Source organism: Salmo trutta, chromosome 32 (assembly GCF_901001165.1).
Source record: "Salmo trutta chromosome 32, fSalTru1.1, whole genome shotgun sequence".
NCBI lineage: Eukaryota > Metazoa > Chordata > Actinopteri > Salmoniformes > Salmonidae > Salmo > Salmo trutta.
Genome location: NC_042988.1, coordinates 17,194,125 through 17,207,068, shown reverse-complemented (window position 1 = coordinate 17,207,068; position 12,944 = coordinate 17,194,125). Strand labels below are relative to the sequence as shown.

General features: G+C 41.3%; 1 protein-coding gene across 2 annotated transcripts in view; it reads right to left on the bottom strand.

The window, feature by feature from the left end:
• The window catches only part of LOC115171274 (protein TANC2-like), a 137,424-nt gene extending 124,480 nt beyond the window's left edge, over positions 1–12,944 (bottom strand). For both annotated transcript variants that reach the window (XM_029727928.1, XM_029727929.1), the window contains exon 1: positions 12,545–12,944. The gene's annotated coding sequence lies outside the window, so the exon portion shown is untranslated. The remainder of the gene's footprint in view (positions 1–12,544) is intronic.

Below are 12,944 nucleotides of genomic sequence, written 5' to 3'. Positions count from 1 at the left end.
GAAGCGGAGCGTCTGAGTAGCCTCTTTAACACAAAAAAAACATACAAAAGCACACACATAAAAAGTGCGCACACACACACAGCCTTACCTGGTGCATGATGTTCTGAAATCAATAACAGATTATCTATAGAATCAGCTTTTCAAATGGAAGTAATTCTGTATTTTCAAGTGCAGGGGAAAAGGAAGGCACTGAAGTGCTTCAGTTCAAATGTAGGCTAGGCCAATATACATCTAGAAGCAAATTCTATGCACTCCAGTAATTTCTTTAATAATATCCAACATAGTCTATCTGGTCAAGCGACATATTTTAATATGTCAATGCCAACCACCATGCAAACCACAATCTGTACCCCTCGGGCAAAGGTGTTTAGAGGTGACAGCAATATGTCTGGTAAAAAAAAAATGGAGGGTACTGTCCAATGTAACAACTTAGAAAGACCAATGAGGACAATTTAAGACCTATCCCCTCAGACTCCTTTGTATTGAGTTCAGAGGGTGGATCTGCAGGATAATTTCTTTCGAAACAGTGGCTGCAATTGAGCTAAGAAACAGTACCCTCAGTCTTTCTTTACTCACAAGCAGGAGCCATATTAGCTTGAGATAGTATTAGAGATATAAATAGCCATATATTAGCGATTTCTTTCTGGTGTGAGAAAACGCAAGACTTAAGCTAGGATATCATTCTCTAATGAAACAAAAATTTCAGAGAGGAAGTAGACATGTTGATACAAAAGACTCGACCGTGAAGAGCTTCAAGTTCCTCGATGTCCACATCACTAAGGATCTATCATGGTCCAAACACACCAACACAGTCGTGAAGAGGGCACGACAACGCCTCTTCCAAAAGAATCCTGAACTGCTTCCACCACAAAGCCTACATGTACATGTATAGTATTTCAATTGACTGATTTCCTTATATGAACTGTAACTCAGTAAAATCATTGAAATTGTTGCAATCATATTTTTGTTCAGTACATGTACGAGGTCTCTGAAGACAAGGTGGCACCATGGCATGGATGGCGGGAACGAGATGATGGCCTCAGAGGGGGGAATAGAAGAGGAAGGAATGGGGTCAAAACAGCCATCTGATCGGATCAGAAGGTCCTGGTGGCACGCTCCATTGGAGACGACATGTACTGGGACTTCAGTGGAGTCCTGGAAGTCTGAGCTAGAGACTGAATAAACTTGGGGGTGAGGTTGCCCGAAAGGATCTGTAAGATACTCCTCTTCAGTCTACCTGCAGTGCTAGGAGCAACATATGCCAGATGACACTACCGTTTATTTTTGTTCTAATCCTGAGCTTGATTCGGCTTCATTTTAACATGTAAAAAAGACAAAAGGAGAACAATTATGGCTTTGTTAATGAGGAGACTTGGATGAAATTGGTCTCAAAAAGTATAATATAAGCAAACGTATCATTTGTGAAACTGAAAGATGCGAATGTTTGAGCTGATGTAAATTAGGCTAATTCCATGATGGAGCCGGCAGTCTTGTCACCTTGACATGGTTGAATCACACTGGCCTCCTGATGATGAGCGGTGACAAGTGCCGCTTCCTGGAGTGACTGCAGTCATCCCTCACTGATAACATTTATGAGAATTTACAAATCTATTCCATTAGGTAAACGCTGCGGTCCAGTGAAAACGGCTGCATTCACAGCTGTTTTTCCCCTCTGCATAGCAGGTGACACATTGCTTGCTGTAGTGTAGACAGTATTGTTCAGTGGTCCATTTAAATTAAACTGCTGTGCGACAGAAAAATAAATAGAGGGATGTATTTCTTTAACTCTTTATAAAAACCAATTGTACTGCACCAGAGACTTGGTTGTCTGACGCTAGCTGAATTATTATCCCCCATCATTCAGCTGAGCTCTTATGGTGCAAGTCAACACTTCTTCAAATGAAGTTGTTTTAATATTGCTTACTGAGGAAGGAGAGGATACAATGGAACCACTTATATGTCAACATGCAAGGTAACTCAGCAGACCACCAAGTAAAATGTGTGCATACAATGGGACTATCAATTAGCAGGGTTCAGTGATGTAAAGTACTTAAGTAAAAAAAAAATATACTTTAAAGTACTACTTAAGTAGTTTTTTGGGGTACATGTACTTTAGTATTTAGAATTTTGACAACTTTTACTTCACTACATTCCCAAAGAAAATAAATGTACTTTTTTTTACTCCATACATTTTCCCTTACACTCAAAAGTACTCTTTACATTTTGAATGCTTAGCAGGACAGAAAATGGTCCAATTCACGCACTTATAAAGAGAACGTCCCTGGTCATCTCTACTACTGAGAAATGCCACCTTGACTGTGTGGCAACACAAAAATCTTTGGCAATTGAAACAAGAAACCAAGTTTGGTTGACTAGGGACAGTTATCATTTTATTATAAGGGAGGGGTTATTGGTCTGTGCTTTAGTAACCCCAAATAATCCAAACATTCTCTCTCTCTCTCTCTCACTCAGGATGGTGACTCAGGATTCGATATCAGGAAATAATACAGCATTGTAAACAAAAGTCTTGTCTGTTGGTATCTTGGAACCAGATTGACGTTGGCCCACATAGAAGAAACAACAAACGGAAGACACACACACACACACACACACACACACACACACACACACACACACACACACACACACACACACACACACACACACACACACAAACACACACACACACAACCACAGACCCAAAGCAAACAAAGCATTACTGACCCTGATGTGTGGTCTCAACAGGAACTTTTTGCCTCCTCGTTAGTCTCCTTGATATTATTAGCACTAGTTGAGTGGCACTGACAATTAAATGTAGCCCACAGGAATGCATGCTGCATAGCCCTAGACGAGAGAGAAAAAAAGTGCCAGACGCCAAAAACCTCCCCCCTCTCACTCTATGGGGCCAGCTGAATTGTGTCCTGTAAGAAGTAAAATTGGGCATGGAGATAAGAGCCAGGTGACAGCAGAGAGCCCACCTGTAAGAGGTTGTGGGTAATTGAGAGTCAGGGGGTCAGGCTCTCTCACAAGTTGGCCTGGATTCAACTACAAAAAACAGTCACAACAACTTTGCTGCTTTTTGAACTTGAAGGACCTCTTTAGATTATGTTGATGGTTACAGTCAGTTACAATCCCTTTATTGTGATTCCACACAAACATTTTTAAAGAGAGATGTCAATCGTCTTTCCATAGTTTGGATGCATGGGCACCCAATTCTGTAATAACATTCTGTAATAAATGACATAAATGGGAAAACATCTGAGAAAGACTGTCCTATAACAGTATTCAGCCAAACATATTGAAAGCACATTTCGGAAGAGTAAGACAAGCCAAACCTGCTGCTCGAACATACAGTCCGTCATACTGCGCTGAGCACAGCAATATGCCATCTCCAAATGTGACTAAAGAGGAAAATCTACTTGCATGTCAGATTCTCAACCATCTTATCGCTGCAGCAAACACCAAGAGGTGAAACAGCTGTGACCATTGATAATCTCATCCCAATCAAAGCAAAGGGAGAAAGGTGTGTGTGTGTGTGTGTGTGTGTGTGTGTGTGTGTGTGTGTGTGTGTGTGTGTGTGTGTGTGCGCGCGTGCATGTGTTAGTCTAACAAACAGGCAGCCAGTAAGATAAACCTGAGGTGGGAGGCTTGGGAACAAAGGGATGAATTGAGATGGTGTTAGTGAATGCAGCTTCACTTCATGGCATGGCCTTTAATGACCCTGCAGTAAAGGCATGGCAGCAGCTCAAGTTTTCCTCTAAGCATTGGAGGTGTGGCAGTTATGGGGATTTACTACATGCGAGAGTCACAGCAGCTCACCAGGCACACAGCACAGACTTCAATTTGCATATCTGACTGCAGACAGACAACACTGTGTGACTGTGTTTAATAATCAAGGTTCCCCTAAATGAAGAATAGCAGCCGTAACAAATCCATAACATTGCCCCACTTTATAATGTTGTGCAAAGAATCCATTTATCAATCAAACACTCTACTAGGCTATATGATTGGGCTGCAACTGAGGTGTAAAAAAAACATCTAAATCAATCTTACATTGTTTCATAACATTCTACTGGAAAATGGCTTCAGACATTTTTAAAAGGAAGCATTAAATTGCTTGTAACACCTGGCACAACTGTCTTAGTTGTGTTGACTTTACTTTCCCATCATAGCGGTATATCTTGGTAGCAGCCAGGTGTTAGTGGTAGCGCAGGAGAGGTGCTTCCTGAGACTGCATTCTCTTCAGACATTTAAGAAAAACCCATTTAACCTCAGTCAGAAGAGCTTATTAGAGCAATAAGCTTAGAAAAAAAAATCTGTATATTCAACATAACTAAGGTAATCTTGTAAACATGTAAGTATACAAGTAGGAGGGCCTCCCGAGTGGTGCAGTGGTCTAAGGCTGTGCCACTAGAGATCCTGGTTCGAGTCCAGGCTCTGGACACCCATGGGGCAGCGCGCAATTGGCCCAGCATCGTCCGGGTTAGGGGAGGGTTTGGCCGGCAGGGATGTCCTTGTCCCATCGCGCACTAGCGATTCCTGTGGGGCCGGGCGCAGTGCACGCTGACACGGTCGCGAGGTGTACGGTGTTTCCTTCAACACATTGGTGCGGCTGGCTTCCGGGTTAAGTGGGCATTGTGTCAAGAAGCAATGCTCTTGGTTGGTTTGTGTTTCGGAGGACGCACGGCTCTCGACCTTCACCTCTCCCGAGTCCGTATGGGAGCTGCAGCGATGAGACAAAACTGTAACTACCAATTGGATACCACAAAATTGGTGAGAAAACAGGATAAAAAATATATATATATGTAAAAAAGAAAGAAAGAAATAAAGTATACAAGTAGGCCTATGGCATCAAGACTAGCAACATTGAGAAATTACACTGCTCAGGACTGCTGGAAGTAGGCTACTTGCCAAAGTCACATTTATTCTACATCGGATCTAATTGGCTTCCCTCAGCAGCCTGTACAAAATCTTTTCACTTATTGCATGTTAAAAGGTAGAATTAATAAAATTAAGTCAATGTCATAAAACCTTTCACTTAGTCTAGTGGGGTCCCAGTTCACTATTGTTTTGCTAAGGCCCTTCCATACTCATCCATCATAAAGATCCAAGAACCCACTCCAGCCGGTAAATCAATTGGCTGAACTGAATTATGATTTTGTTATTTCCTCAACAGACACCCCAATCTGGGACATTTTCATCATTGCTGCTGTCTGCAGCGACAGCTGGGGCTATTTCTGTGAAGTACCTTGCTAAAGCCCCCAACCCTAGGCCCCAGACTGCACATCCATTTCCCTAATCACTTTTCCACAGCTGCCCTCCGGCACATAAATGAAAGTTACAAAGAAAATGTTACGTGTCAGTCATAAAAAAAAAAATCACCCTGGAAGCACTGGCCAACTGTGATTATTTAATCTGGGTTGTGTTTTAGTTAAGATAGCCTAGCCAGTAGGCTGTCTGACAGTATTTGATTCATGGCCCAACAATGTTTATAAGTAGGAGAAAGGGGGCTTTAGATGTTTAGAGGGATGGTTCACCCAAAATACAAACTCAGCTCATCTTATTGATTGTAGACTACCTCATTTTATGGCATCACCATGAGCCAATTTGAGCATGCTGTTTGTTGACTGCTGTTAGGAAACTGGATTAGCAGAATAAGTAAACAAACCCAAATATTGGGTCCCTGTGTCAATGTCCATGGACTACTCTACTGTAGGTAGCCTATCCATAACGGTCACTTCAAGAAAGATGAGTGATTGAGGAAAAGTTTTGGGAATAAAGGAGGTCGCATATAGTCGTTTGAGTGAATGATTGATCACTGAACGTCAAAGAATGATTGTACAGTAGCCTACTGAAGTATTCTCAGCTGCTAGGTCTATTCACATGGTCAAGCCATCAAGTATGTGCACAGGTGAATTCACTGTTGAGCGCGCATTCCACCTGTCAATCATTTGAACCACTCTGTCACCTGCAAGCATAGACATTAAAACCAGTAGATAGTGATAGCACTGACATCATCCGCGTATTGCTATGCAAAACTCCCGATGGCGCATCAAGCCAGAAGTATTTGAATTTGAAGTGCGCCATACTGCTGAATTGGGCTGAATGGCAACAACAACAAAAAACACTAAGGATCATGGTGAAAGTGGCAGTAACTAGCAAAGGATCATGGTTGATGTAGTCAATTTCATCCTGCCTGAGAGAGTCAACCCAACGCTGCTGGGTGCACATGCAAAGAGCGTGCATGGGGACGTGAGCCTCCCCGTAGCCTGCCAGTCCGTAATAGTTCTGTGTCAGCACGTGGTCCTGTGTGACGACAAATTTAGTAGTCAGAATGGATCAATATTTCATTGAATATCTCGATTTGTAGCGAAATATAAAATAATTCACTGTGGGGATCAAACTAATTTTAGAGCACAAAACGGCAGTCCAATATAAAAAAAATGTAAAGGCCAATCTGCCGATCGTAATTTACATAGGCTTTCGAAATTGCCATAAATGTTTAACTTCTTTGGGCTAGGGGGCAGTATTTTGACGTCCGGATGAAAAACGTGCCCAAAGTAAACTGCCTGCTACTCAGGCCCAAAAGCTTGGATAATTGGTAGATTTGGATAGAAAACACTCTAAAGTTTCTAAAACTGGTAAAATTATGTCTGTGAGTATAACAGAACTTATTTGGCAGGCAAAACCCCGAGGACAAATCATCCAGGATTTTGTTTTGAGGTGACAGTGTTTTCAATGGGTTTTCTATGTGTATCTAGATTTATAAGGCACATGCTTGCAGTTCCTATCGCTTCCACTGGATGTCAACAGTCTTTAGAAATTGGTTGATGTTTTTCTTTAGAGAAATGAAGAAGTACGGCAGTTCAGAATGAGGGTCCAGCCTAGTGCACTAATGTTTTGAAGCGCGCTCCAGGTCACGCGCTTCAGGTCATGCACTTCACGTTGTTTTTATCCGGTATTGAACACCGTTTATCCCGTCTTAAATTTTATTGATTATTTACGTTAAAAAAATACCTAAAGTTGTATTAGGAAAGTTGTTTCAAATGTTTGGACAGCGTTTACAGGTAACTTATTAGATATTTTGTAGTCATGCTGGGCGAGTTGGAACCAGTGTTTTTCTGAATCAAACGCGCCAAATAAATGGACATTTTGGAGATATAACGACGGAATTAATCGAACAAAAGGACCATTTGTGATGTTTATGGGACATATTGGAGTGCCAACAGAAGAAGTTCTTCAAAGGTAAGGCATGAATTAAATCGTTATTTCTGACTTTTGTGTCGCGCCTGGCGGGTTGAAATCTGATTTTCATGTGTTGGTATGCTGGGCGCTATCCTAAGATAATCGCATGGTTTGCTTTCGCCGTAAAGCCTTTTTGAAATCTGACACGGTGGCTAGATTAACGAGAAGTTAAGCTTTAATTTGGTGTGTTGCACTTATGAATGTATGAAAGTTAAATATTTTGGGGGAATTTGGCGCTCTGCCATTTCACCCGCTGTTGTCAAATCGATCCCGTTAACCTGTTATGGATAGGGGGCAGTATTTTCACGGCCGGATAAAAAAACGTACCGATTTAATCTGATTATTACTCCTGCCCAGAAACTAGAATATGCATATAATTATTAGCTTTGGATAGAAAACACTCCAAAGTTTCTAAAACTGTTTGAATGGTGTCTGTGAGTATTTACATTTTACATTTTAGTCATTTAGCAGACGCTCTTATCCAGAGCGACTTACAGTAGTGAATGTATACATTTCATACAATTTCATACATATCATACATTTTTTTTTCTGTGCTGGCCCCCCGTGGGAATCGAGCCCACAACCCTGGTGTTGCAAACACCATGCTCTACCAACTGAGCTACAGGGAAGGCTACAGGGAAGTATAACAGAACTCATTTGGCAGGCCAAAACCTGAGAAGATTCCAAACAGGAAGCAACCTCTCTGACCATTTTTTGCCCTTCTTGATTATCTCTATCCATTACAGGGGATCTCTGCTGTTACGTGACACTTCCTACGGCTCCCATGGGCTCTCAGAAGGCGGCAAAAAGCTGAATGACGTAATTCCAAGCCCTGGCTGAAACACACGAGCGCTTTTGCTAAGTGGTCTATCAGCGGACAAAGGGACTCATGCTCGTGCACGAGACGACACCATGTTTTTATTCTATCGTCTTTGAACGGATTCAACGACTCCCGGTCGGAATATTATCGCTTTTTTACGAAAAAATTGATTTTAAACAGCGGTTGACATGCTTCGAAGTACGGTAATGGAATATTTAGAATTTTTTTGTCACGAATTGCGTCGTGCGCGTGTCCCTTATTTACACTTCGGATAGTGTCTTGAACGCACGAACAAAACGCCGCTGTTTGGATATAACTATGGATTATTTTGGACCAAACCAACATTTGTTATTGAAGTAGAAGTCCTGGGAGTGCATTCTGACAAAAAACACCAAAGGTAATCAAACTTTTCTAATAGTAAATCGGAGTTTGGTGAAGGCTAAACTTGCTGGGTGTCTAAATAGCTAGCCCTGTGATGCCGGGCTATCTACTGAGAATATTGTAAAATGTGCTTTCACCGAAAAGCTATTTTAAAATCGGACATATCGAGTGCATAGAGGAGTTCTGTATCAATAATTCTTAAAATAATTGTTATGTATTTTCTGAACGTTTATCATGAGTAATTTAATAAATTCACCGTAAGTTTTCGGTGGGTATGCTAGTTCTGAACATCACATGCTAATGTAAAAAAGCTGTTTTTTGATATAAATATGAACTTGATTGAACAAAACATGCATGTATTGTATAACATAATGTTCTAGGAGTGTCATCTGATGAAGATCATCAAAGGTTAGTGCTGCATTTAGCTGTGATTTGGGTTTATGTGACATATATGCTTGCTTGGAAAATGGCTGTGTGATTATTTGTGTCCATGTACTCTCCTAACATAATCTAATGTTTTGCTTTCGCTGTAAAGCCTTTTTGAAATCGGACAATGTGGTTAGATTAACGAGAGTCTTATCTTTAAAATGGTGTAAAATAGTTGATTGTTTGAAAAAATTGAATTGTGCTATTTTAGTTGGTTTTGTATTTCGCGCCGTGCGATGCCATTGGCTGTTGGCTAGGGGTTCCGCAGGCGGAACGGGGATCCGTGTCCTCAACAGGTTAATCCCATAAGGGATGGGCTGCCAATTTGACACAAAAATATATTTTTCTCCATTCATTCATTCATAAATATTCAGACCCTTTACTCAGTACTTTGTTGAAGCACCTTTGGCAGTGATTACAGCCTCGAGTCTTCTTGGGTATGATGCTACAAGCTTGGCACACCTGTATTTGGGGAGTTTCTCCCATTTTTCTCTGCAGATCCTCTCAAGCTCTGTCAGGTTGGATGGGGATTGCACAGCTATTTTCAGGTCTCTCCAGAGATGTTCGATCGGGTTCAAGTCCGGGCTCTGGCTGGGCCACTCAAGGACATGTCAAGGTCTGTGTGCTTAGGGTCATTGTCCTTTTGGAAGGTGAACCTTCACCCCAGTCTGAGGTCCTGAGCGCTCTGGAGCAGGTTTTCATCAAGGATCTCTCTGTACTTTGCGCCGTTCATCTTTCCCTCGATCCCGACAAGTTTCCCAGTAACTGCCGCTGAAGAAAAATCCCACAGTATGATGCTGCCACTACCATGCTTCACCGTAGGGATGGTGCCGGGTTTCCTCCAGACGTGACGCTTGACATTCAGGCCAAAGAGTTCAATCTTTGTTTCATCAGACCAAAGAATCTTGTTTCTCATGGTCTGAGAGTCCTTTAGGTGCCTTTTGACAAACTCCAAGCGGGCTGTCATGTGCATTTTACTATAGAGTGGCTTCCGTCTGGCCACTCTACCATAAAGGCCTGATTGGTGGAGTGCTGCAGAGATGGCTGTCCTTCTGGAAGGTTCTCTCATCTCCACAGAGGAACAATAGAGCTCTGTCAGAGTGACCATCGGGTTCTTGATCACCTCCCTGACCAAGGCCCGTCTCCCCCAATTGCTCAGTTTGGCCAGGTAGCCAGCTCTAAGATGAGTCTTGGTGGTTCCAAACTTCTTCCATTTAAGAATGATGGAGGCCACTGTGTTCCTGGGGACCTTCAATGCTGCAGACATTTTTGGGAAACCTTCCCCAGATATGTGCCTCGACACAATCCTGTCTCGGAGCTCTACAGACAATTCCTTCGACCTCATGGCTTGGTTTTTGCTCTGCACTGTCAACTGTGGGACCTTATGTAAACAGGTACGGGAATTTCCATGTCCAATCAATTAAATTTACCACATGGACTCCAATAAAGTTGTAGAAACATCTCAAGAATGGTTGTACCTGAGCTCAATTTCATGTCTCATCGCAAAGGGTCTGAATACTTATGTAAATAAGGTATCTGTTTAAGTTGAATACATTTTCTAAAACTACTAAAAACCCGTTTTTGCTTTGTCATTATGGGGTATTGTCTGTAGATTGAGGATTTTTATTTATTTAATCCATTTTAGAATAAGGCTGTACTGTAACAAAATGTGGAAAAAGTCAAGGGGTCTGAATACTTTCCGAATGTACTGTATGAGTTTAAGTCTTCATTTTATATGATTGCCATATGTTATGTATTCTAAGTTTTCTCATGCTATTTTGTATGCAATGTTTGATTACAGATGGCATACAAGTTTGTTATTAAGGCAAAATGAAAGTTCACATATTCCAGAAGGCATTTCTGCCAACAATTTTTTTAAATTATTTTTATTTATTTATTTATAAAAAATAAGTTCAAACGCCCCTCCCATGAAGTAGTGACATGAGACATACGCCTAGCTTCTTGAAACGGATCACATATGATTGAAATAAGCCTATAGCCTACTGTATTTATATTTTAATGCAGTCAACTCGGTTTTCATCTTAAGTATATATATATATATATATTTAGGAGCATATACCCACGTGGGTGATTGAAAGATGAACTAAGGTCCACACTCCAGTCCAGTTGGTAGTGCATAGTTGGTAGTGGTAATGCACCTTAAATTTGGTTGCCAACCGCCATATAAAATCCAAAGAAGAAGCCTGAAGGAGGAGAGATTACTAGAAACAAACTTGGTTTACCCGTTTATCTGTGGATTAATTGTCGGAGTAGAGGACCTTGTGCACTGCCAGGGCGGTAGGTAGCCTAGTGGTTAGAGCGTTGGACTTGTAACCAAAAGGTTGTAAGATCGAATCCCTGAGCTGACAAGGTAAAAATATGTCGTTCTGCCCCTGAACAAGGCAGTTAACCCAGTGTTCCTAGGCCGTCATTGAAAGTAAGATTTTTTTCTTTATTGACTTGCCTAGTTAAATAAAGGTAAAATAAAAGAATCAGGTAAAACAACAACCCAATGTTTATATTCCAGGTCAAATTAGCTAGCAACAGCAAGCTAGCTACATTGCTGTACAGGTTTAATGCTTTTCGACCTGCCCACAAATTAATAGTTGGTTCAAAGTTTGTTTTGATATTTCAACTGGCTTGTCTTGGTCGCATCTGGTGTGGCGGGACAAAATCAACATGCGCGCGATGGCGCGGACACACATGCGGTCTGGTCAGCATGTTAGATTAATCGTTTTCAAGTGCAACGTTAATAACGATGGTTTTGTGAAACAGCTCAGAGATTTAACTATGCTCCTACGATGGTTCTAACGACGAATTTAGCTTTAAAGGGTAATTTCTAAATTGTTCAACTTCATATTCATCATCTCCAGCACCACCCCAACATCAACAAAACCTAGAAACACGCCATTTGACATATATTGATGTTGGTGTGGTGCTAGAGATGATGAATAGGAAGAATATATACATTTTTTTTAACATTTCTCTTTAAGATGCTTTTGGGAAACCAGACCCAGTTCTGTCATCACTGGAAATGTAAGAAACACATAACCCATAATGGCATGAATGCATTCACAACCCCCATGCATTTTAAAGTAAACTGGTGCTAGGTCATTGAATGCACAAAGATGAAGCATTTATACATTTGGTTTACAGAGCCATTCAGCAAATGCCATGCTATAATTCACCAAGGGTATAATGACTCTCTATAAGAGGTTAATAAACATCTTCTCTATTTAACTAACGTTAGCCAGAGGGGTAGCTGTCATTCTAAATTCAAAGATGTTCAGCAAGCCAATTTGAGGCGTATGGCGAAGGGATATTCGTCAACAAAAAAAATATACACAAAAGGGGTTTCTTTGTGTAACTGAATGGCCACATATTTCACTGTGTGGCTTTAGGTTGTCCAGCTAAATATAACTACAGTAAAAAACATGTTCGAAAATTACATGGTTGTCAAATAGCGAATGCTAACTATGTATCTACCTGCAATACAATAGATGATTGGGACTCTTCAATGCGGATATATAGCAAGCGCTAGCTAAGACAGTGCAGCACAGCAGACACCGAACGCTAAAGAACATCACATTATTTGGCTAGGACTAACGTTATTCAGCCAACTCATTCGAATTTCGTGTTTCAAATGTAACATTGTCATTCGCTGTCACGTACCTTGTTTTTTTTCACCTCCTCCACTGTCAAATAAGCCGAGGCAAGAACGTCCCACTGACCATTAAACCCGTGTCAGTTCGTACATAAACGTCAGTGCAATGGCTAGCTATAACGTTTCAGCAAGATTTCCAGTAAGCAGCTGGACCACAACACAGCCTTCACGAGCGTGCGTAAAGATTCGACGTGTTCAATCCTTCCGTCCTTCTCCCACTGAGGTACCTCCTACTCCAGGTTTTGAGGGATGAAAAAATACCGTAATTGCGCTCAATTTGCCTCCAATAATAACCACCCAGTGAAGAAGAACGAGATACTATTCATTACGCGACTGCATGAGAAGGTCCAAACATTGCTACGAAGATGTTTGTGTGTCGAAAACGCTCTCATACAGTCGCATGAGGCG